The 24,370-nt window shown below is 40.2% G+C and overlaps 1 protein-coding gene across 2 annotated transcripts in view; it reads right to left on the reverse strand.

Moving 5' to 3' along the window:
* myripb (myosin VIIA and Rab interacting protein b) overlaps positions 1-7,521 on the reverse strand; it is a 176,867-nt gene extending 169,346 nt beyond the window's left edge. For both annotated transcript variants that reach the window (XM_072691090.1, XM_072691084.1), the window contains exon 1: positions 7,307-7,521. The gene's annotated coding sequence lies outside the window, so the exon portion shown is untranslated. The remainder of the gene's footprint in view (positions 1-7,306) is intronic.
* Positions 7,522-24,370: the final 16,849 nt, after the last annotated feature.

Below are 24,370 nucleotides of genomic sequence, written 5' to 3' on the forward strand. Positions count from 1 at the left end.
CTCTGTCTCTTCCTCTCTCCTCTTCTCTCTGTATTTCTCTCTCTTGGAGGAGGTTAATAAAAAAACACAAGTCTACACAAGCCGCAGAGCCAAGCATGAACTTACATGAACTGCACTTTTACTGTTGAAACATCACACCTACCGGACAAACTGGGAATCCAGGGGAAAAAATCCACTTTGCCACTGCACTGTAAGCTCAATGAAGGCAGTCTAAGACACAGTTGGTTTGGGAGGAGGGGCGGGTCTCTTCTCTGCCTTTGGTCTTTACTGCACCAAGTCTGGCTGCAAATTTGACAACATGGTGGAAACCTTCTACAGTCATTGACCTTTACCCTCCCAGCTTGGTAGCATTGATGGCTACAACTAAACTGGGGGGAAAGTTAGGTATAAGTCCAGGAAAAAGAAATATGTCAGTCAGCTGCTGTTTTCGATGATCATGCTTTAGCCAAAATGTACTAACTAGATGAAGAATTTCTCTTGCATGTCTCTTTTAAGATGTCTTCAGATTTGGCAGATTTGGCAGATTTGGCAGGATTCAAATCCTAGTCCAATTGCTAGGCCATGCATTCAGCTTACCCTGCTTCACGTCATGGGAAGCTACGGTAAAGTGTGGCCTCTCTTTTACTTTAGGTTTTCACTTTAAAATATCACAGATTAAATCCACAAGCCCGGGTAGACCAAAGTACAACACGGTTCAGAAAGTATGTTAGGTATTACGTTCTACTGCCGCCAAATGTATGTCATATAATATGTCTAATTAGTTGTGGCTTTCATCCATGTGACTTGTTGTGTGGATTGGGGGTGGGTGCCTTGCTTCCTGGCAGTCCAGAGGATAGAGCTGGCGACCTTTTGGTCCCATGGCTGTTTGTCTAACCTATACACCACGGCTGCCCCTGTTAGGCCATGAATGCTAGGCCATGGATGCCCCTGTTTTAAACTAAACATCTGGCCCTCGTTTGTGTTGTGTGTGCTCGTTTTGAGGTGTTGGGTAGCTTAAATGTCTACATGCTTTATGTTTTGAGAATTTCCTATATATGTGTTTTTAAACTTAATGAAGAAATGTATCAGCTTTAAGGTTTTATATTAGTATGTGATATTATATTATATTACTTATTTAGCTGCTACTCTAGCTTGAACTATTTTAAGTTAGTCTACACCATGTCTGTCCACCCGAGCAATGTGGAGAAAAGTACCTGACATAATCTCACTAGTGCTACTAACACCCATGTTCCTAGAACTACTTCTTGGTATGCGCAGATTGCAAAATTTGCACAAGGTGTGTGTTACTCAGACAGGCCTGTTGTTTGCCTAAACTAAATTATACACACCTAAGCCAAGAGTGACTGCCACTAAATCAAGCTTGTCTGTCTATAGCAGAACATACTCGTGTCAACTACAATTACTTAAGTTATGTGGTTCATAAGCAGGTGTGTTCTAAAGTTGTATATGTACATCAGTATAATAAAAAAAAGAATAATGTTTTATGAATTTAACTAAATGAGCCCCTTATTAGAGCAAGCATTTTGGCATTTTCCTCCTGGTGGAATCTACCCTCTAATACTGGTAGATTAATAATGTTGGTGTGGCGCAACAGACAACACCACTACCTGCCACTGAGTTACCACACCATGTGGGAGACGGGGGTTCGATTCCCGGTCTGGGTGGCTATGCTGCGCTGCACCAATAAGAGTCCTTGGGCAAGACTCCTAACACTACATTGGCCCACTTCTGTAATACGAATAACCTTGTAAGTCGCTCTGGATAAGAGCGTCAGCTAAATGCCATAAATGTAAATGTAAATGTAAATACTGCCAAATTGCATAAGAATACAAATGAGCCAAATGCACAGCCAAGTCATGCCATAAGACTGCTTGTGTGGGTGGTGCTTGCATGCAAGACACGCACTGCTGTAATGTCTGTGCTGTTGATAGCATGATATATGGCCTGCACTGTGCCAAAAGCCAAGTCCGCTTACTTCTCCTAACTCAACATGAGCACAATCATTCAATCAATCACTTATTTCAGTCCAAAGTTCTCCTAGTTTTTAGTACTGCAGTTCAATAAATAGTACTCTAATGACTCTAAACATCATTCTACCTACTAATTTTAGGTAGAATGACGATTACCAAGTTTGGTTTCAGTGAGAACAATGACAAGGCACCAAAATGTAATCTGTATTAAGGTTTTAGCAAAAATGCCATAAAGCCAAGCTACATGCCGTTAATATACAGTCTTATTAAACAAGCAAAACAGAAAGAATATTCAAAACTCAAGAATGAGGAGAATGCTCTGGACACTCTGTCAGATTTCTAAAAGCCAAAAGTTGCACATGACTTGAGAAGAGCTCATGCTCCTATCCAATTAATATTATTTGCCTAATATTTAAACAGTTATAACTGGTATAACGGTTAACGGTTATATTCATCAAATAAATCTGTAGGGGTCCACAGATTGTTTTTCCACACAGGGCAATTGTAAAACTTTATTTTTCTACTTTATTTTGTAACGTAATCTTGTTAGATTAGCTAAAATGAAATTTTAAAATAATGTTACAAAGGTCAACCTATTTCAGTTAACCACACATACCAAGCACTTCATTAGTAACATCTGTACACCTACTAATTCATGCAATTAACTAATCACTAACTAAATGATCAACTAAAATGATGTGACTGCAGAATCAGAAAAAAATAGTTCTAATTAAATCTGATTATGACAAGCTCAGAATGCACAGAAAAACCTTCCTGACAAGAGAGGTCAACAGAAAATGGCCAGAGTGATAAGCCTCGAAAGCCGCAGTGGGCACAGGCTTACCAAAGACTTGGACAGTTGAAGACTGGAGAAATGTAACCTGGTCTGATGAATCTCAATTTCTGCACAGATGCACACAGATGGTGGGTCCAGAATTTATGTATGAATCCAAAGGAACACCTTTGGGATGTGGTTGAACGGGAGATTGACAGCATGAATGTATGCCTAAATCTTCATTTACAAGAACGTGACACTGTTTAGTTTCGGGATGCTCGGTTTGTAATAAGTAATAAAAATGAGCTTCTATTCAGGGATATCTCCACCACTGTGGTAATCAGTGGTCCATTATTACAGAGAATGATCCTTACAAAAAAAGAAAAGGGTATGAATTTCAAAACATACCCAGAAGTTTAAAAACACATACAGTTGTAGACAAGCCCCCATTTCAAAAATGAATATATTTACACCAGTTAACATGAGCTTCACAAAGAGCAAGTACGTGGCTCGGTCGACCAAGGAACATCACATCTACATGCACATAAGGTCCATGCCAGAAGTATCCAGTGAAATTTCTCTTTTAGAATTCAGCGATGGTCAAGCATGCTCACACAAATGGGAGCTGTCCCTCAGGCATCTGATCTGTGTGCATGCTGAGGAATATTCATTGACCAGCTTGAATCTCTGATGATGTTCTCTGCTCTCACCTCTTGCACCTTTTAACTAAATACATTGCTGCTCAATAACATTATAAAGTTGAGCTTTTTACATTTAAGGTTTGAAATGGCCCATATTTTCAATGTTTAGTGATGTTACAGTAGCCAGCGCATACATCTGCCTGTTTAGCCTACATCAATTTAGCCATGCTCCTTCATACTGAAGTGATCAGGAGTGTTTCGGACTGGACTATTTTAAATAAAATACAACACCTGACAGCCAGTGACAACAGACATCATCAACATGCATCGATGTCAATGGCCTTAAGGTTGGAAATGGACATGTAAAATGTATTTCTGGCACATAAACCCACACAAATACACTATGTACAATACATTATGTCCAAATGTTTGTGGACACCCCTACTGCACCCACAGATGTGCACATGTGTGCACACAAACAGCGTGTCTAGTCCCTGTAGAAAAGTAATGCCAAAATAACAGGACTCTCTGGAGCAGATAAACAGGAACCTGTTGACACCATACCTAAAGCCAGGTAAGGCTGGGGGGTGGGGGGTATAAAGCCCCCATCATTGAGCTGTGGAGTAGTGAAAATGTGTTCTCTGGAAAGATGGTACTATTGGGGTGAGTTGCTTTATAATGCTTTGACATCTAGTAGAAAGCCTTCCCGGGACAGTAGAGATAGTTCATATATTTGTATTTTTTTAATACCCTTGATTTTGGAAGGAACAATGGATAAGCAGGTGTCCCAATACTTTTGTCATAACATTTACATTTACATTACATTTAAGGCATTTAGCAGACGCTCTTATCCAGAGCAACTTACAAAACATAACGTGTTAATACATAACATGTATTTTGTGGGTAGACGCCTCTGGACTAAATCCAGACGGCTGCTGGATGTTTACTTGGCCAAGATAAATATCCTATGTTTATGCAGTGCTATAGTGCTGTTGCATGAGGGTATACCATCATGCAACAGTATGACAATGGTCCCTTTCTCTCTTTTAGAGACATACTAAAGGGGGTGAAGTGACAAGTTGTATGACCAAGCAGTCCACACAAGCGGTAGTTAGTAAAGCATTTGGCACTCTAATCAAAGTGGGTTCACGTGCAATGCCTAGAGGCTCAAAAATATTGCTACAGATGTCACACTGCATAGAGTGTGTGCAGCTTTTGCCTCCTTAGACTGGGGTGACCGATATGACCGTGTGATCTTTATCACCATAAAAGTTCCATCATAGTATGCTTTTCTAGAGGTATAGACAGTATTTAGACTGAAATCCTCCTTATATATTGCCTCCCTAGCAGTGGGTTAACTTTGGTGTTGGGATATCATGAGTCTGAACTGAGAAAGTATATTGCGAAGTGAATTTAACAAATACTCTTTCTATGAGTGAATAACGCTCCCAAGTGGCAGAAACATCTAAGCATTAGTCCTATCTATCATTAGGAGATTATAATATTCTAATTTATTTTACACCAATCTGAGACTGTGAGTTTGATTCCCAGTGAAACCACAGCCAAAGTCCAAGACAGTCTAATTGACACTGCTCTCTCTGGATGACCCTACCTCAACCACTCTACCACTTACTGCACCCCTAATACTTCAGAGCCAATAGCAGTTGCTGCACAGAACCACAAGATATATAGGTCAATATAGGTCAAGAAATACAGCGAACAGTAGAATCTGACTATACTTGGCAATCAATGCCATAGCGTACTCTCTGGGCGTGCAGGCAGTGATGTCCCTCTTCTTAAAAAAATATCTTGGGTAGCATACTCTGTGAATCCTCTAGGTACTTTAAGCAGCTTCTTTCATCTCCTCTGGTATTTGGACAGGAGGCAAGATGACATCACAAAATCAGTTTATGGGTCATGGGGGACAGGTGGGATTGTTAGAAAAAGCAGTAACTTTTAAGGTTTCTGGACGCTTGTTGAAGTTGAAGACTAAAGCTAGCCCGAGAGATGCAAGGGAGATCGGTTATATTAGACATAATCAGGCGAAGTTTGATCAGTGAGGGAGAGCTGCTGTGTGGCTTTAACAAGGCCAGCAGCAAAGCAACAAGATCCCAGCCTAATCTGAGAAGAACTCTGGGTTACAACACCTCCTGCAAATTCATGGGATAAGAAGTACAGCTCTCTGTGGGATATCTGCATTTCCACTGTGTCATTTGTCTTACTTGAACAACGTGAACGGAAAAACGACAAAGGCTTACTGCCGTCTTCCGGGGCTCAACTGTACCTCCTGCAATCTGTCAGACTGGCCTACACTCTGGCTCTCCACTCTGCAGCTTCAATGTCCTGACCTTTCTTTCCAGCACAGACAGAAACACAGCAAGATTTTGAGATCACAGTCTACTTCCAAGCCTGAGACCATAAAGCAAAACAATGTCTGAATGGAACCTTGTGTAACCACCTTCTCACACCATAACTAGTCTAAAATGTGGAGACTTTTTTAGAAACACCTACCTTGTAGCTCTATTCTGCTAGTGTAAAGACTGTAGGCCGTCTGTTGATGCGCAATTAGTGTTGGACACCTTCTAGACCAAGGGTCGGCAAAGGGGGCTGAAGTCCAGCACAGTTCGCTTATTTCCCTGCTGTAACAGACCGACTAAACCTGGCAATTAATAGGGGAGTTGAATCAGGTCTTCTTGAGCAGGAAAAGCACAAAACTGTGCAGGAATCCAGCCCTCCTGACCATGAAACCACCTGTTTGGATGATTCTTGACCACTCTCAAAGCAGCAGCGACACACTGACACATGTACACATCTAAACAACACCTCTGATACATGTCAGTGTCACTGCTGTGCTGAGAATGGCCTTGCACCAGAGTAATGTTTGATCAACAAAAGGCCCTGTGGTCAGACACTGACCAATGATAAATGGGGGTTGTGACCATGCTTTGCAACCACATGCTCCATTGTCACACATCACATGGCCTTAAGACGTCTGTGCATGACGCTAATTCTTCAACAGCAGCGTGCAGGCGTGTGCTGAGGGCAAGACCAGCTAACCCCATACATACCTATGTCCAAGTCAGCCTCCTGAAGACCAGGAGCATGAATAGCTCTCATTACGTTCCATGTCTATAGTGCCAACTTTAGAAGTGAAGCTTCATTTGCCAAATGTTGATTTAAATGGACCATTCTGAACTTCATTTTTAAGCATAAATATGACTATTTGCATGTAATATTAATATTGCAGGTTAAAAATAATAATTTTCTGGAATATTGTTTCCTCATTTTCCCCTCCAGAATGAATATTGTATGGCAAATTTTCCCTAAGAATCCTAAATAATTTCCCAGTAATATTTTTTGTCAGTTTTTCCTCTAGAATAGTTATCTTCCCCATAATATATCCAGATTTTCTTTCCGCAATTTTTGTCCAAATATAATAATTTTCTCTAACATTTTCCCCTGGACAGTTTGCTCATGATGCACCTGCACCAGCCTGACTGAATCAGCATGCAAGCATAGCTCTCATCCTATAAAGAGCAACGATTGCCCTTATTTCCCAGTTAGGCTGAATGGCAAACACAAACGTTCACATCTCTCCAGCCCCACAGGTCTCCTCATAACCTCCAACTAAAAGCGCTCCAACAGCCCAAAGCCACCTTCCGCCCAACAGCTGCTCACAAACGCTGCGTCCTAGAGACAGGACGTGGCCGCGGTGTCGCTGGGGAGAGCACGCAGTGCGTTGGACCGTTGACGTCCCCGCGCCACGTCCTTCTTCCCCTGCCTCACCTAGACCGGTCAGCAGCATCTGCATCACACCACAAGCTGCCTGCTCCGCGCCCTACCTGTGCAGACAACAACTTTTGCTCCTCCACGTTCATTCATTCACAGCCTTCAGTCACACAGCTCGTACTGCAACTTACGACAAACGCGCCGTCCTCTGGATGCACCACCGTCCTCTGGATGCACCGCGTCCTCGGTCACGGGTAGCGCGAGGGACACGTATGTGGCTCGGTAACTTCCACCGGATCGCTCGCGCCCCCCCTCCCCCGGTCAGACTCGCGGCGGTGTCAGCAATCTTTTTTTCCCTTTTTTTCCCACGCGCCGCAATTCAGCATCAGACTCACAGTCACGCGCTTTGACTTACAGGGAGGGCACTTGGCTGGCGCGAGAGCTGATTTACGCCGGATTAATTATTTCATTTATTTCATTATTTGGTTTGCAGTCTGAACGGATTTGTGCCTCGCGCTGGAGGGAGGAGGAGGAGGAGGAGGTGGTGGAGGTGGTGGTGGAGGTGAACACTGAGGCGCGATTGTTTCTCCTTGTGTTTTTTTTAATCGACGCCTCCCCCTTTCTTTATTTTTAACGCGCTGACATCCAGCCGCTGACTCCGCCCCCTTCCACCACCTGAATGTCCCGCCCTGAGCAGCCAATCAGAGAGCAGAGACGCCTTCTCGCGCGCCGCGTCCTTTTCGAAGTCGCCGCGGCAACACGTCTGATGAGTAGTGATGAGGAGTTTGATTCCGTTTTCCTGAACCGACTCTTTCGAACGATCCGATTCAACGACTCAGCAGTTCTCATTTATTTTAGCCTGATGTTCATTCATTAAAGGAGAAAACTCGACTCTCTAAAGCACAGAAAACACACACACAAAAAGAGTCAACAGAGAGAGGTTAAGTTGTGAAAGATTTTATTTTAAAATTATAAAGTGTTTTGTTAAATTCGTTAGACCTAAAACACTGATGTAAAAAATACAGCTAAAAAAAAAAATTTAGCTCACGTTGTCTGACATTACAGTGACTATAAAAAGTATTTACTCCCTTGGATGTTTTTCCCTTTTATAAATGAAATCAATATGATTTTTACCAATATCCAAGGGAGTAAATACTTTTTATAGGCACTGTATTATGAACTGTGCTTGGTCAGACATCCCACCCTTCAAAAACTCATTTCAGAAAGGTAGTACCAACCACCCCCCAAAACCATATACATATATATATGGGCATTTTGTTGGCAGTCTCAATGCATGAATACGTGAGCTCACATGTTGTGGCCGTGAAAAGATATACAGGCTTAATAATCTGTAAACCAAGATGGGTATATTCAGAAAATATATGATATGTTATATTAAGGGAGCTTGGCCTGTCACTATCTGATTCACGTTCCCTGCCTGTTTTGTGCAGAGCATGCACGCACATTCAAAGTGCAAATTGGCCAAGAGAGGGTGTGTTGGCCAAAAATCGGCATTGGTGGTTTTGCTGCCCTCGCCTGCTAACTCGACTTTTCCACTCCTAAATGCCAGCGCTGACATCCTGAGCTGTGCAGTTTAACTTATATATAGCTACACCACTCAGTGGAGCAGTGTGGCTGGCTAGCTAACATAAGCTAATGTACACTGAACCACCCTGATGATAGCTCTTTACCATGTTGTGATCATAGGTGGGCAGCACAGATTGCTACTGGCTACCCAATCTGCGTTCCCTGCTCATTTGTAAATAGTACAGAGAGTGACAGTCATTCCTGACCTCTGTTAGTTAAGGGGACATGGGGTTAAGGGGAATTAAGGGGTCTGGGGTGTGTTTATATTCTCTTTTTTTACTTTTTAACTGGACAATAAAGGAAGGCTGACCGTAAATCCCACCAACAGAGAACATAGGTTTACTTAGCATAAAGAGAGACCAGTGAGGATGCTCACTGTCACACTCTCACAGGGGCAATTACTCTCTCTCTCTCTCTCTCTCTGTCTCTCTGTCTCTCTCTCTCTCTCTCTCTTTCTTGCCTGCTTGATTGCCTGCAAAAAATATATATATTTCCAGGATATGCTTTATATTTGCAAGGTGTCATGGAGATCTAGATGCAGGAGACACAGCTTCCAGGAGCAGTATCTGCTTGGTTGACATTTCCGGCAGTGCTTTTACGTGGGGAAAACATGGTAAAATGTGTATACACTTCATTTTCCAGGTTTGGGAGCATTCTTTGGAGCTTTAAAGTCTTAACAGGGCAAAAGAAGCTTTGCAGCTGGCTGTTGTGTTGGCCAGTTAAACTTTGGCAGCTCAGACAGTTGAGTAATGTCGTTTTGAATAATCAGGTGGTTTGATGAATCAATGATTCACATGAACAAATACACAACTGTGGCTTAGATTTGTTATTGAGGGGAAGCCGTGAAGCTTCACACCTAAATCCAAATGTTTGTAAAGGGCAGTTGGTAATTAGTGACACAGCAGCTGAGAATAAAGATTCAGTCGGGATGTGTGAGAGTTAGCGCATTAGTTGCGTAACAGCTGGCTTGTTCGGAGGACTAATGAACTTCACATTTTAGCTGTACAGTCCAGAACAGTGCTAATCCAGTGTCATAAACGTCTTGCTGTGTATTTCGCAAAGTTTACTCATGGCAGTAATAGGCCTTCTTCAGTGCAGTTTGTTTATTATGCTGTCAGTGCAGTGCAGGCCTTAGCCTTACCAAGGCCTTAGGCAAAGTCTGACTGACGCACTCCTGCATCAAATTTACATTCTCCACCAAAGGTAACGGAAAATTTTGCACACACCTTTTAATTTCATTTTGAATCATCTGCTGTAAATCATGGTAACCCATCATTTCTTCAATTTCTTAAGTTTTTAAATAATTTAGCGCTCAGATTTACATTAGCTAGCTCAGTCCTTGTGTAAACTTTAAAGCAGCATAATGCCAGAATTTGTATTTTTGTATTTTCTTTTGCATTTACATTTATATTTACAGTTAAGGCATTTAGCATTTATTTCTGGATAAGAGCGATTTACAAAAGTGCTTTGCTATTTACTCAAGAATAACCTCAGCTAGTTTGAATAGGCTAAAAATTCAAAGATGCCTCTAAGTTTAGACAGTACTAAGCACAAGTCAGTAAGGAGACCACTCTACTATTCGCACTTTTGCTCCTGGGTAAGTGTTCTTTTGCTTCAAGCCACCACTAAAGGGCACACTTTTCTGGACAAGCTAAGAGAAAAAGAAACCGTCACTGAAAGTAAAATAAGAGGATATTACATTATTTTACACAAATATGACTTAGGTTATGCAGCTTACAAAGTTCTTGTGAACACTGTCCTGGGGCTTCATTAAAGTGACATAGTGCAGTAGCAACAATAAAGATGCTATTCTCCCTATTACAGGTCAGTGGAGCATCACAATGATTTTGAAGCTGGTATTTTATGGTAGAAATGCTACACAATGTTGCTTTAACTGCAACAAATAAGTGATTTTTTAAAGTGCTTTTAAACTTTCTTGATAATCTCAGTGACACTTGTGATGAGACAAGAGCCTATATTAATGACATGGTTTTTAAAACCCATTGGACTGCATCATTAACCCCTCTTTGATGAAGCTCTGTTTTTTATACACATATTTGTCTGTATTAAATATTCATATTAATGTCATATAATATGAAATATTAATGAGACTATGTTTAACAGAAGCCATGGCTCATCAGCTCCACAAAAGAGCAGCTCTGTCATCTTCTGTAACCCGTGTCTGAGTGCATTCCAACTAAAAAATCTCATTGTTACATCTTCACCTTGTTCTTCGAGTAGCCGGTTTGAAAATGGACAGTTTATTTCACAACCGGCGTTACTTTACTGACACTAACACTGCCTCTGGCCCTACTCTAAAGTCTATCTGTCTTAGTGGAACGTTTGTATCAGGGGTGCTGCTAGGGATTTGGCCCCCATGACAAGATATTACACCCACAACTATAACAATTTTCCATAATTCTTTTGTGGGAATGATGAGTCATGTCTTCTGTTAAGCATAATGTCATTAATATTTCATATTAGATGACATATTAATATAAATATTTAATAGAGACAAGCATGTGGACAAACACCAGTGCTTCATAAAAGAGAGGTTAATAATGCAGTCCAATGGATGTAAAAAACTAAAAACCATGGTGACCGTGAGACTACATCAATCTTTAAATCATTATTATAGCCTCTCATTTCATTACAAATGTCACTTAGACGATCAAGAATGTTAGAAATACTTGATCACTTAATTCTTGTCATTATGTATGTATAATGAGTATGTGACTTTGATAAAGCATGAAGGATAATGCTCGCGAGAATAGTGCAGCGCTGTTTAACCAGACATATTTTTGTCAAATCCTGTAATATAACTCTACCACCTCAGTCCACATGCTTCGTTCACTTACAGTGTTGGTTCTGTATCTCTTAGTTTCTTCAGAAACAACGTGTCCTGTAGTGGTGGTTTATAGTGCCAATTACATTTTCTGTTTGTAGGGGGAGCCCAGGAGCAAGAAATGTGTTTCCAAATGTTTCCAAATATAACCGCTGACTGAATCCTGTTTAGTTCCAGTGACATGCCTAGGACTCGCCCCCTGTACATTAAAACATGATTGGTTGATTCCACTGTCAGTAACTGAATCTGTTGGTGATTATTCGGCTGGATTAAGCCTTCCGTTAACTTGGAAACTGCATCTACTTGGCTGTGCTTGGCTGTATCTACTTAAATACTACAGGAAATAAGAACCTGATTGGACGATTCCATGTCGTCCAAAAGTATTTCACAAGTTAGAAATAAGGCTTGTTTAAATTCAAGAATCACTCAATTGAAAAAAATATGAATCAGAAGGCCTACAAGGCCCCAAATGTTCCCCACTGTTGTTATGTAATGTGTATGGACACTGTAATGGTGTAACTTTGATTTCTCATGAGAGTGGGACACCTTGGTTGACCCAAAGTCCTCTCCCGCAGTTCCACCTGCCTTTGCACCTGTTGCTGGACATGGCAATGAGAGCATCCGTCAAAGCTGTTACCAGAGAGACCAGCTGAAGCAGCCAGGCAACAGATCCACTTTCTGTGCCAAGGACTCTGAATCTTTAAACAGGCCAATCTAGTCGAGAGAGAGAGAGAGAGAGAGGCAGCTAGACAGACAGAGAGAATGTGTTTTCTTGCATATTCCCATCCTCTTTCATCAACATTCAGTTGGCAGCATATGCATCTTTCTAAATCAGTGCAGAATCAGTACAACCTGTACATAAGGTGGTGGGCAGATATGGAACAGTACCAGAAAGAGGGTAAAAAAAAACAGTCTGCTTGGAGGGGGGTGGGATGGCACTGCCTTATCAACGTGGCACAGCAGCTGAATCTGCTGAGGGCAGCAAGCTTCTAAAGGATCCAACTGAGGGCTTTTTGCAATAGAAGAATAGAGGACAATTAGTATAAACACTCTTACTTCGCACACACACACACACACACACACACACATACACATAGATTAAAGTTCTACTGAAAGTCACTGAGCCCCTATTTAAACCACTACTATTAAATCCACCAGAATGGAGGTGGCTAAAATAGCTTAATGGATAACACCACTGCTCTGTGCAAGGATGACTGGGGTGTTATGCACTAAGCTATTTCAAACTACCTCCATGCTGACATCTTAGTGGAAAACACCCCTGCCCTGCACACAGAACACTTGGAGTCATGTCCTTGCCTGGGCAAGCGCACAATGCTAGAGGGCTATGCTCACATTACAAGCCTAGTTGCTTAATCTTCCTTGTTTTGCTCTGGTCAGACCTTTCTGACTTGATAGTTCACATTGGTCTTGAACATTAAAATTAGGCTGAATCTCAAATTGCCCCCTAGTGTGATGTAGGAGTCATGAATCTATGGCTTCCACACCAAAGTATGACCATCAGGGATCTGTGCACATGCACTGAACCCCTATAAAATATATGTGCACTACTTAGGGGGTAGGACATGTAACAACAAATGATAATATGCCCTGAACAGTTCTCAGGTGTTCTTTATAAAAGTAAGACGAAAACTGTGAAAACTATAACCTGGATTCTAACTGGATATGCTGGTCCCCATGGCTCAGATCTGATTTGAAAGGACCAGATTTCTGTGTCCACACAGCTCTCTTGCTCTCATAAAACAATCCATTTCACATTAGTAAAAAAATGTGCCATATATATATATATATATATAGAGAGAGAGAGAGAGAGAGAGATAAACTGCATTAATAGCTAAAGTAAAAAAAAAAAAAAATCTTTTACATGACATTTTAATTTTCATGCCAATGTAAAACAGTATTAACAGTTACAGCAATAACATTCAAAAGTCACAGAATGTGTGGCGATGAACCATCTCAAATGTAAGGTATGTCATTTCTTTGGAAACATGACTTAAACATTTAGTCTGTAATATGTTCACGACTGATTTCAGTTCATTTGCGCTGTCACTGCAATATAATATTAATACATTGCTGCTGCCCACTCAATGTGTACTTAAAATGGTAGTTAATTAGAAAATATACAGTATATTATTGTTTTTAAGCTTGTTTTAAGCCTGAGTATTCAGAAACTCCAGAATTGTATAATGCCTGTAAAATACTAACATACTGTTAGTCAAGGACTGTTTTTATTTTCTTGGACAGCTTTTTTGAATTAACCATGTTTTCCATAACACACTATAAGCCTATTCATATTTACAAATTCCGTGTATATAATACATTTTCTCTGACCTGAGAGCCCAGAGGAGAGCTAAGGGGTGAAAGCCTAGACATCATTAAAATATTTCCATGAACAAACAGCAGTACACTGCTCACCTTGAAATGCAAGGAAATGCAAGCAGTTTCCCTAACACACATTATATGAGGAAGCCCTCTGTCCTCCCATGCAAAATTAATAACATAGATGACTCTAAGCATGGATGATTTGCTTGGGTTTTTGTTGCATTTATTTTTCACCAATAGCTTGTGATGTCGACTACTAAACTTAAAAATAAAGTAAAAGGAGCACCAACTGTCAGGAATACTGAAAGGGTAATGCTGATGGTCCAAATTATGCTCAACCTCTGCTTGGCAAAGGGGGCTCTGGCTTCAGGTCCCATCAGCTCAAAGCCCCCAAATTTCTCAAGTTCCCCTTCCTTGCCTCAGCCAAGTGAGCATGGTCCACACTTCACACAAAAAGAGTTTATCCTGCTTTTGTTAAATTCAGCAGCAAGAGCATAAGTAAGGTCTGAATTCCCTAACTTATCCCAATAGTAGCACCATCATTCCAGAGAACACAGTTGCACTACGCCTGACATTTGGCATGGTGCCAAAAGATTCATGCTTATGTGCTCCAGAGAGTCCTATTCTGTTGCCAATACTTCTCCTAACAGGCTAAATTGAGCTGTAATGTAAGTTGGGACATTGCATTAATTTTGTATGATGCATGATGTACGATGAGAAAAGACTAAGTAGGCCCAGGCTGTACTACCAGATTGCAGGCACAGGTGTGAGTGCACTATAGAGATTCATATAAGAAAGTTTGAGAGAAGGACCACGTCAAAACCTCTGCTCTACATTACTACGCACAGTATAAAAATGCTCCTCTCCCCTCTCCTTCTTGTGACGAAAATACGCACCCCAACACCACCCCTGCTCCTCCTGATTGTCCAAATTATGCTCAACCTCTGCTTGGCAAGAGGGGGTCTGGCTTCAGGTCCCATCAGCTCAAAGCACCTCAGAACTCAGCCAAGTGAGTGTGGTCTGCACTTTGCAAAAAAAGAGTTTATCCTGCTTTTGTTAAATTCTGCAGCAAGAGCATAAGTAATGTCTGGATTTTTGGATAATCACCATTCCACCTCTTCCTGAATTCCTGGGAACTTCCAGAGAACACAGTTGATTATGCCTGGCATTTGACATGGTGCCAAAAGGTTGTTTATGTTTATGTGCTCCAGAGGGTCTTATTCTATTGGCAATACTTCTTTTAACAAGCTAAATTAAGCTGTAACGTAAGCTGGGAGGATGCTTTAAATCTTGACTGATGCATGATGTGCTAATGACAGGACAAGACTAACAAAAGTAAACCCAGGCTGTACCACTTTAGATTGGGGCACCAAGCTTGGGATAATTGTCTGTTGAAAGGTCAAATGACGCTTCAGCTTTCTCACAGAAGGCATGACTTTTTCCCCTAGGATTTCCTGATACTTGATTGAATCCATCTTGCCCTCGACATGCTGCAGGTTTCCAGTGCCAGAGGAAGCAAATCAGCTCCAGAGCATCATAAAGCCACCGCCACGCTTTCTTATAGGGAGGGTGTCCTTTTCAAAGTCTGCTTTATTCTTCCTCCTCCAGACACATCGCTAATCCTTAGGCCCCAAAAAGTTTACATTTTGTTTCATTGCAATGTTGAACAATGTCAAATGTCAATTTTTGTGCTATTCCAGCCACAGAAAGCTCAACTCAAAACCCCATTTAAACAAGAGAATGCCACAGTGAACTCAGGCTTATCCTCATTCTTATCAAGGATAATCTTGTGAATATGCAGCAAATCTGCTTGATAAAGCCACTTTCATTAGGCCTACACGTGACTAAATTTCACATCCAAATTTATTTAATGAATTAACTCTCTAGCTTTTCAAGTTTTAAATGAACCCCTACAAGCAGGAAAGCACGTTTTATCACCATTGCACAGCAGCGCAACAGAGTTCAACCTCCGCATTAACGCATTCGTGGCAGTGAATACACACACTCTCTCATTCACTTACACTAATGAATAGGGCAGAGAGAAGACACAAAGTGGTGGGTAATCACAAGAAGCAATTGTGGGTTATGTGCCTTGCTCAACAGCCCCTCAGCTGTGAATGTATAGGTGGAAAAAGTGATGTTCCCTTACCCCTACATCTTGCCAGTCCAGAACCTTTGATCATTTTAAAACATTTGACCCTCAGGTACCTTGTGTACTTTTCTAACCTAAAAGATTTTAGAAGAAGTTTGACTACTTCCGTAAATGTTATCATTAGAAATGAATAACCTCTTGCAGGGTTTTCTTCTGAAAACAAAAATACAACTAAAAACAGAAGCACCTGTAACTTTTCCAAAGTTAATTTAACATCTCTATTCCTAGTTAATATTGTTCATTTCTGTTCAGTGTAGCACACTGGTCTTTTACTAATGCCATACTTTAAAAACTCACATGTTTGGGATCACATCTCATGTGATTTCATTCAGTGGCAGTTTTTTTCCCAAATAAATGTAAAGAAAAGGTAAACTATATTTACCCTGGCATAGCTAAATTACGAGAGTTCGGTATGTGGAACTGACATCTGAAAAAAATCCATTATAACCAAAACAGAGCTGTTATATTGGCCAGTTCCAAAACCCCAAAACTGTTACAACGTCTTGACTCGTTATATTTACACCCAACAAACCTAGCCTTACACTGCTGGAAACAAAGTTACGCATGCTATGGTATGCAGCTCCTGTGAGCTGCTGTGGTCCTATAAACCAGTCAATAAAAGCTGAGCTCATCCTTCATTTTTCATGGACTCAGCATCAAAGGAAAATCGTGTTACAGCGTGTTTACAATCTGAGCCAAAATAGTTAATGGGCATCTAAAACCATGTCTGGGAATTTTTCACCCCAACCAAAATGACATAGGCGTTATATGGCACCTTTTAATCCCTTTTCGCAGGCCCATGAGTAGCCATTTAGAGCGACTACTTCTGCCGCTCAATATGATTGTTATTATTAATATTACAATGCTTCATTGTTGTTGCATTTATTATATTTACTTGAAATATAGCTCATGAACATGACATAACAAAGCCCATTATTTGTCTTGGACTTTTCCACTGTTATCAAATTTACCTTTTGATCACCTAAGCGGAATGTATGTCACATATCACCCACATTTTATAATTTCTTAAGCTGAAAAATGCTGAAAAAAATACAACAATAATAATAAATACAACAACACCCTGTATATCTTTTATACAGCAATTAAAACATGGTAGCACACAAAAATGTTGATTCTATAGGCTGCTCTATCCTAATATGTGCATGAACCCGTACATACATAGCTCTGTCTGTGGCAGATTTAAACCAGCAAAACAATACAAAAAATATTAGGCCACAGCATAAAGAGGCTACACCAAGCGTAAGTGAGAGTGTAGCCTAAGTGAGAGCCTAAGAGGCCACCAAACTAAGGTACTCTTAGAAAAATTTTGATAAATTTGAGTTTTGTCCTATTGTGTTTTGCACTGCTGTATTTATTAGTAACGCAATACACTTCCTTGCTTACGTGGCACCGTCCTGTGGCATAAGTGCCTTGAAACCTTTTTATAAATTCAGTTTTTGCAGTGAGGAAAGACGTGCTTGAAAAAGTTCCCCCTTAGTTTGGTAGGAAAGCACTACTGTTTTTTAAAACTACAGTTTGGTTTTGGAACCTGTCAGTGATGAAGGCAACGTTGCCAGGTTCAGGTTGGCAAGCTTATAGGGAGGCAGCAGGAGCAACTGCATGAGTTGCATAAGGCTGCAGTACATAGAAAGGCTCATGCTATAGTGAGTGACCCAAGCCATCCTCAGCACAATCAGTTTTTACCTTCTAGATGACTCTTTAGGATGCCCATCATCATTCTTTTCTTTAAGCATGTAATGATCAATGTTTTATGTTTGTCTGCAATAATGACTTCATCACAGATGGAGAACAAAGACGAATGTTTAATATTGTTGGACAAGTAACAAGTATTCTATTCGTCTTCCTTGATTCAAGCTTTCATCATGGTGAAAAGTTATCCTTTTTGGAGTTTCCAGTGTTTGCAGGTTTGTAGGGCTACAGCAGAGAATATTCATGCTCAGAGAGCTGCCAGTAGCATGCTGAGTGTTCGCTTTCAGAAATGGCATGGTTTACCCCATCACACCTTTGTCTGTTCAAAACACCTTTCCTGGTCAACAGGGGATGGATTGCTTTGGGCCTCTGATGGTAAAAATAGGTAATTGAGTGGAAAAACACCAGGACAGGTTTCAAAAGGGAGACCACAAACTGTGCATACTCAGAGGCCTGAGAAAATCTGTGCAAAAATGCCATCCATTTGAAATGCATGTACACAGAGACCCAGATTTTAAGGGGCAACAATCTGAGCTATAAGAGGGCTTTGTAAGCATGGAGCATACCCATAAAGACCACATGGTGGATTACTAGGTCAATTCAGTTCAAACTCCCCACTCCGAAAGTGAATATGGGAAATGAAAAGTCAAAACTTTTGCAGCCCTTGGTCAAACTGTCCTCAAAGCTATGGTTCCCCCACTAGTTGTAGGCCTGTGGTTCACAAAGAGGAATTCCATCAACCTTTATATATATCACTTCAGGAATGTCTCTTGGAGCCATTTCAAAACAAGATCCAAGATTGTCAGTTCACAAGTACAAGCTATTGAAAGGTGTGGCCACTTTGTCAAGGTCTTGTTCAAGAATCCGACTGGCTCCCTCAACTAAAAGGGAATTGATTGAAATGGTCAAGAACAACCCAATAACCACCAAGGCACAGGCCTGCCATGAACTGGAAGCTGCTGAAATACCAGTGTCAATGTCTACAGTCAAGCAAGGTTTACACTGTCACAAACTGAGAGGCTGCCATCCAAGAAAGAAGCCCCTGATCCAAATTTGACACTCAACTAGCTGTCCACATGGACAAAAAATCTTCTGGTGGAAAGTTTTATGGTTAGATGAGACAACAGTTTAGCTGTTTGGGCCATTCAAACCCAAGAACACATCATGCTCTTGCACTGTATCGCTGCCAGTGGAACTGGTATATTGCACAAAGTGGATGGAATAATGAAGAAGGACAACCTGTGAATTCTCAAGCATAACCTTAAACCAGCAGCCAGAGGGCTGAAACTTTGACACAATTGGGCGTTCCAACAGGACAAAGACCCCAAACACACACATCAAAGCTGGTCGTGGAATGGCTAAAACAGGCTCACATTAAGCTTTTGGAAGTCCTGACCTAAACTTTATTGAAAATATGTGGATTGTCCTTAAAAGTTGCATGTGTGCCAGGAAACCAACAAGTGTTGTTGAATTCTACCAATTCTGCCAAGAAGAGTGATCAAATATCCACCCAGAGTTCTGCCAGAAGCTTGCTGATGGCTATCAAAGCTTCTGGTCAATATGCAACTAGCTAAGGAACCAAACTAAATAATATGTTTCCTGTATGTATGATTCTGACCCTGTTATAACCCCCCCCCCCCCATACACACACACACACACACACAAATTCATGTACTTTCTAGCAAAAATGTGCGTGTGTTGCACACTCATTCTGTCACAAAAAAAGAAATAACTAAAAGCCCAATATTGCCATGACATTCAGGTCAATGATGAAGGTATGTAATCTACTGACCACTGTATTGTAGAGAGAATAAATACACATTATCACACATACTGCAAATATTTACTGGGGATAAAACAATATTGTAGAAATCTGCATTGCAGCATACACACAGTAAAAACAGTAACCTAAAAATACATCATGTGGTTAACTACACTGCTCAAAAAAATAAAGGGAACACTCAAATAACACATCCTAAATCTGAATGAATGAAATATTCTCATTGAATACTTTGTTCTGTACAAAGTTGAATATGCTGACAACAAAATCACTCAAAAATCATCAATGGAAATCAAATTTATTAACCAATGGAGGCCTGGATTTGGAGTCACACACAAAATTAAAGTGGAAAAACACACTACATGCTGATTCAACTTTGATGTAATGTCCTTAAAACAAGTCAAAATGAGGCTCAGTATTGTGTGTGGCCTCCACGTGCCTGTATGACTGGCCTGTCTCCTGGTAGCGCCTCCAGCCTCTGGACACTATGCTGACAGACACAGCAAACCTTCTTGCCACAGCTCGCATTGATGTGCCATCCAGGATGAGCTGCACTACCTGAGCCACTTGTGTGGGTTGTAGAGTCCGTCTCATGCTACCATGAGTGTGAAAGCACCACCAACATTCAAAAGTGATCAAAACATCAGCCAGAAAGCATAGGTACTGAGAAGTGGTCTTTGATCCCCACCTGCAGAACCATTCCTTTATTGAGTGTCTTGCTAATTGCCAATAATTTCCACCTGTTGTCTATTCCATTTGCACAACAGCATGTGAAATTGATTGTCAATCAGTGTTGCTTCCTAAGTGGACAGTTTGATTTCACAGAAGTTTGATTTACTTTAAGTTATATTGTGTTGTTTATGTGTTCCCTTTGTTTTTTTAAACAGTGTAGTTTTATTAGACTTAAATAAACACTTTAAATAAAACAGTGATCACTTGCATGTTAGTCTGTGGCTACTGTGCTATCTTAGGTCCAACATATTAGCTTATGGGTAGAACTTTAGATTGACACTCTACAAAGCATAGATTTTGTATGTACTATTGTACTTTCTATAATGTTTAGGGCTTAAATGACCTAAAATTGAAAATATAAACACAGCGGAAACATACATACGCATTAATATGCATTAACGTCAGCCACTTATTTTTTGTGTTAAAAAATAAATTCTGTATTAAAAATGTGTTGGATTCAGTCCTCACTGTACTGTATCGAACAGAATTCTGAATTTTGTGAATCATTTCACCTCTTATTTTCACACATATGATATTAGTGTTCAAACAAAGCAAAGCTTACAAGACATGAACTGAAACAGCCACATTCAGAGATATGTGAGAGATTGTGGCTTAATGTGAAAGTATTACCATGTGTGGAAAAACATTAACTTGTGCAGAAATGTGCACTTGGAGTAGTGAACAAAACAAGAATGCAGAAGTGCTCAGGGCTATTAGCTCTTTGGATAAAGTAGCTCTCAACTGGCCCAACAGACCTAGATCTTCTCACTCCCAGCATGATCCTCAGGGAGCAATTTTGATCCCTCCATTTACATTTTCCAAACCAACCAATACCGCTGGGCATAAGTGGGTCTTAAGGATTACTATAAGGATTATGATCTAGTGCGCAAATGTGTTTTTACTGGGCAGAAGGCAACTTCCTCGTTGCCTGTGGTTTTTTGTCTCATTACTGCCATGCATTTGTATTTGTGTGTGTGCGTCTGTGTGTGCGTTCTGGTCTAAGAATATGTTTCAGAGCTGGAATGCTGATATTTCTTTCCATTACATTTTTTGCTGCTTTCCTTATAAAATGAGACACTCCACCATCGAGTAATTGGACCACACATTCTCCACATGCCATGGCACCAAGCTGGGAAAAGCTTTAAGAAGGCTTTTACAAGTTGACAAATGCTTATGTTGCAACTGCTAGGAGGACTTTGTTTGGGAATATCAAGGAGAAAGGTCATTTGCTTGAACTAAGCAGCAGCATTCTGAATACACCCTGGGGTGGAAACTTCCAGCTTCCAGCAGTAAAACAAAACAGCTACTACACTGTGATTCAGACATGGTTAATTTGAGGTACAATTCTTAGAGCTGTAACACACCTTGATCAACACTGCCCTCCAACAAACACCCAAGGAACTGCAACCAAGGGGATAGACCAAATGAGTTTAAGGGGATTAATTACACCTTTTATTTTCCAAATAATTCTTAATAATTCTGTGCCAGAGATATACACAATGTCATTCGAGGTGTTTTGGTGTGAAGTGGTGAATTGTATGTACCAACATTGTGTTGTACACTGTAGGTCATAATGTTTACATTTACATTTATGGCATTTTGCAGATGGTCTTATTCAGAGTGACTTACAAAAGTGGTTTACTGCCCTCTCAGAAAACATCTCTAATTGATGTGAATAGACTAGAGTCTAAAGGTACCGCCAAGCTTAGATACTGCCAAACACAAAGTCAGTGTAGATACCTAGAAACACATGATGCACAACACTCAACATCTAGATACATATAAACTACACTGTGTCTGAATGTCAGTCTCATTAAAGTAAGACATTTGAGTTCAATCACAATCTGTGTTGAGGTAAATGCTTTTGAAAGAGATTGGTTTTTGGTGTGTTTATTTCACCACTTTGGAGCCAGAACAGATGAAAGAATGCAATATAATATGAATATATCCATTTAACTTACTATCCAAAACCACTAATACACATACACTATATGTCCAAATGTTTGTGGATGCCCCTTCTAATGAACCCATTGCCAACACAGATGTGCAATGGGTTTACTAGAAGCTTGTTTAGTCCCTCTAGTGAAGTAGAGCCAATAGAATTGGACTCTCCAGAGCAAAAACACAAACCTATTGGCACCATACCTAATATCAGGTGTGGGCTCAATGCTGCTTCCTGCATTAAGCTGTGGAGCGGTGGAACTGTGGATGTGATCGAACTATTTTTCTAAAGCAGTATTATGCAAGAATTGGTATTCCTTGCTCCTGTGTTGGAAAGTGTAATTCGCTCTTTGTGCCCCCCTCAAGAAGGACAATCTTACATGGATTTCTGGACCTTTGAGAGATACAGAATCATTACTGAAAGTTAAAGAAGCATGTGGACTGAGGTGATACATCAAAATTACAAGCTTTACACAAATACAACTCTTATGTAGGATTAGGAGTGTTGCCTCCGCCCGTTACTCCAAGGTTACATAATGGCAATGGTTTCTGGCAAGCTGAGCCTGGAGTAGCAATGAGCACAATCCACTGGTAGCACTGTGGAGCAAAATATACACAAAAACACACATACAACCTGAATGTCATGTACTCAAAGAAGAACTGACAAAACAGCACTGGGAGATAATGCTTACGGTATTATTGATTAAGCTATAGGTTAGGGTTAAGTTTAGTTTAGGTGTGAAATAAAGTGTTGGTTAAGGTTAGGTTTAGATGTAGATTAAGATAATCAAATTTCAAGTTACCTTTTTGTAGTTTTTCCTTGGTTACAGTAACCAGTTTAATAAGTAGCAATGTGTCATATTACAAGACAGAAACAACTGAATTGGATGTTTCTACTAGGAAAGCTGCATCCACCACAGTTTCTTGAGTGTGATTCCTACATTGTTTTTTTGTTTTTTTTTTTCAATCTGGATTTACCCTTAAATTCAGTCTTAAATAGACCTGACTGTACCTCTTCACCAAGACATTTCCTTGTTGCAAAACATATCATAAGGCAATGTCTCATGATGTCATATAACTTTATATGAGAAATTAAATGCTTTGGATGTCTGGTTTCTATCACAATGAACAAAGCTTCTGTAGGTTTCTGTAGGATGGTGCTTTTCACATCAAACCACAGTAAATTACATAACAATGAAATTATGCTGGAATGCCCTTTAAATCTGCAGAGGCCTTCTCCTATACACTACGTCATCAAGTGCAATCTCAAAGTAACTCAGATCAAATCAGTTTGTAAAAGACTTTGATCATCAGAGATGTTAAAAATCAAGGATACTAAGTGTAGCAGATGGAAATGCTTTACTGCTTATCAGTGTAAATAATGCTTCCAGATTGTTCTATCCTGCATCCATTCATCCTTTACTGCATTTTTTTGCATTTATTTTCCTTCTCACTTCTCCATTCATTCTCCAAGTCATCCCAGGGCCATACAGCACAAGACAGGTGTGATTCTGCATGGTCGTGTTTGCACCCACCTGCCAAGTTTCACACATCTCATAGCTGTTATCTCACCCTTCAGTACTCCTAATTTGAAACACTGTACAGTAATCTAAGACTGAATTGATATTATATTATACACATATTTCTATTGCTAAATGTACAGTCTCCATGTCATTGGATTTCATTCATTTTAATTGTTTAAAAACATGTTTGATGGAAGACAATTCTTTAACATTAAAACACACCATATTGCATAGGGGTGGATAATCAAATATATGGTTATGCATATGTCATGTTAGTACATGTTTATTCAGGAATTCAAATAGGCCATGTATAGCTTAGTGAACAAACGGTGTACTTCCTGTCATTTATAAATGAGCTTTTGGCTGAGTCTAGGACTAAAGAGAATGTCAGGACAGAAGCAGCTCATGGTGTCTCTCAAGACAAATGGTCACATCTAAGCAGAGCTAAATTTAGATGCACATGATAAGACATGATTAGTTATAGTTTCCAGTATACTAGTATTGGTGTCACACAACAGTATTGACTGATATTACTGCATTTACAATATTAAGCAAACCAAATAAATATTTTTATGACAACATTAAAGAGGTAGGTTTTCATGAGTAGGACTTGAGTAGGACTTTCATGAGTTGGGCTTAATTTGC

This window comes from Salminus brasiliensis, chromosome 1 (genome assembly GCF_030463535.1).
Source record: "Salminus brasiliensis chromosome 1, fSalBra1.hap2, whole genome shotgun sequence".
NCBI lineage: Eukaryota > Metazoa > Chordata > Actinopteri > Characiformes > Bryconidae > Salminus > Salminus brasiliensis.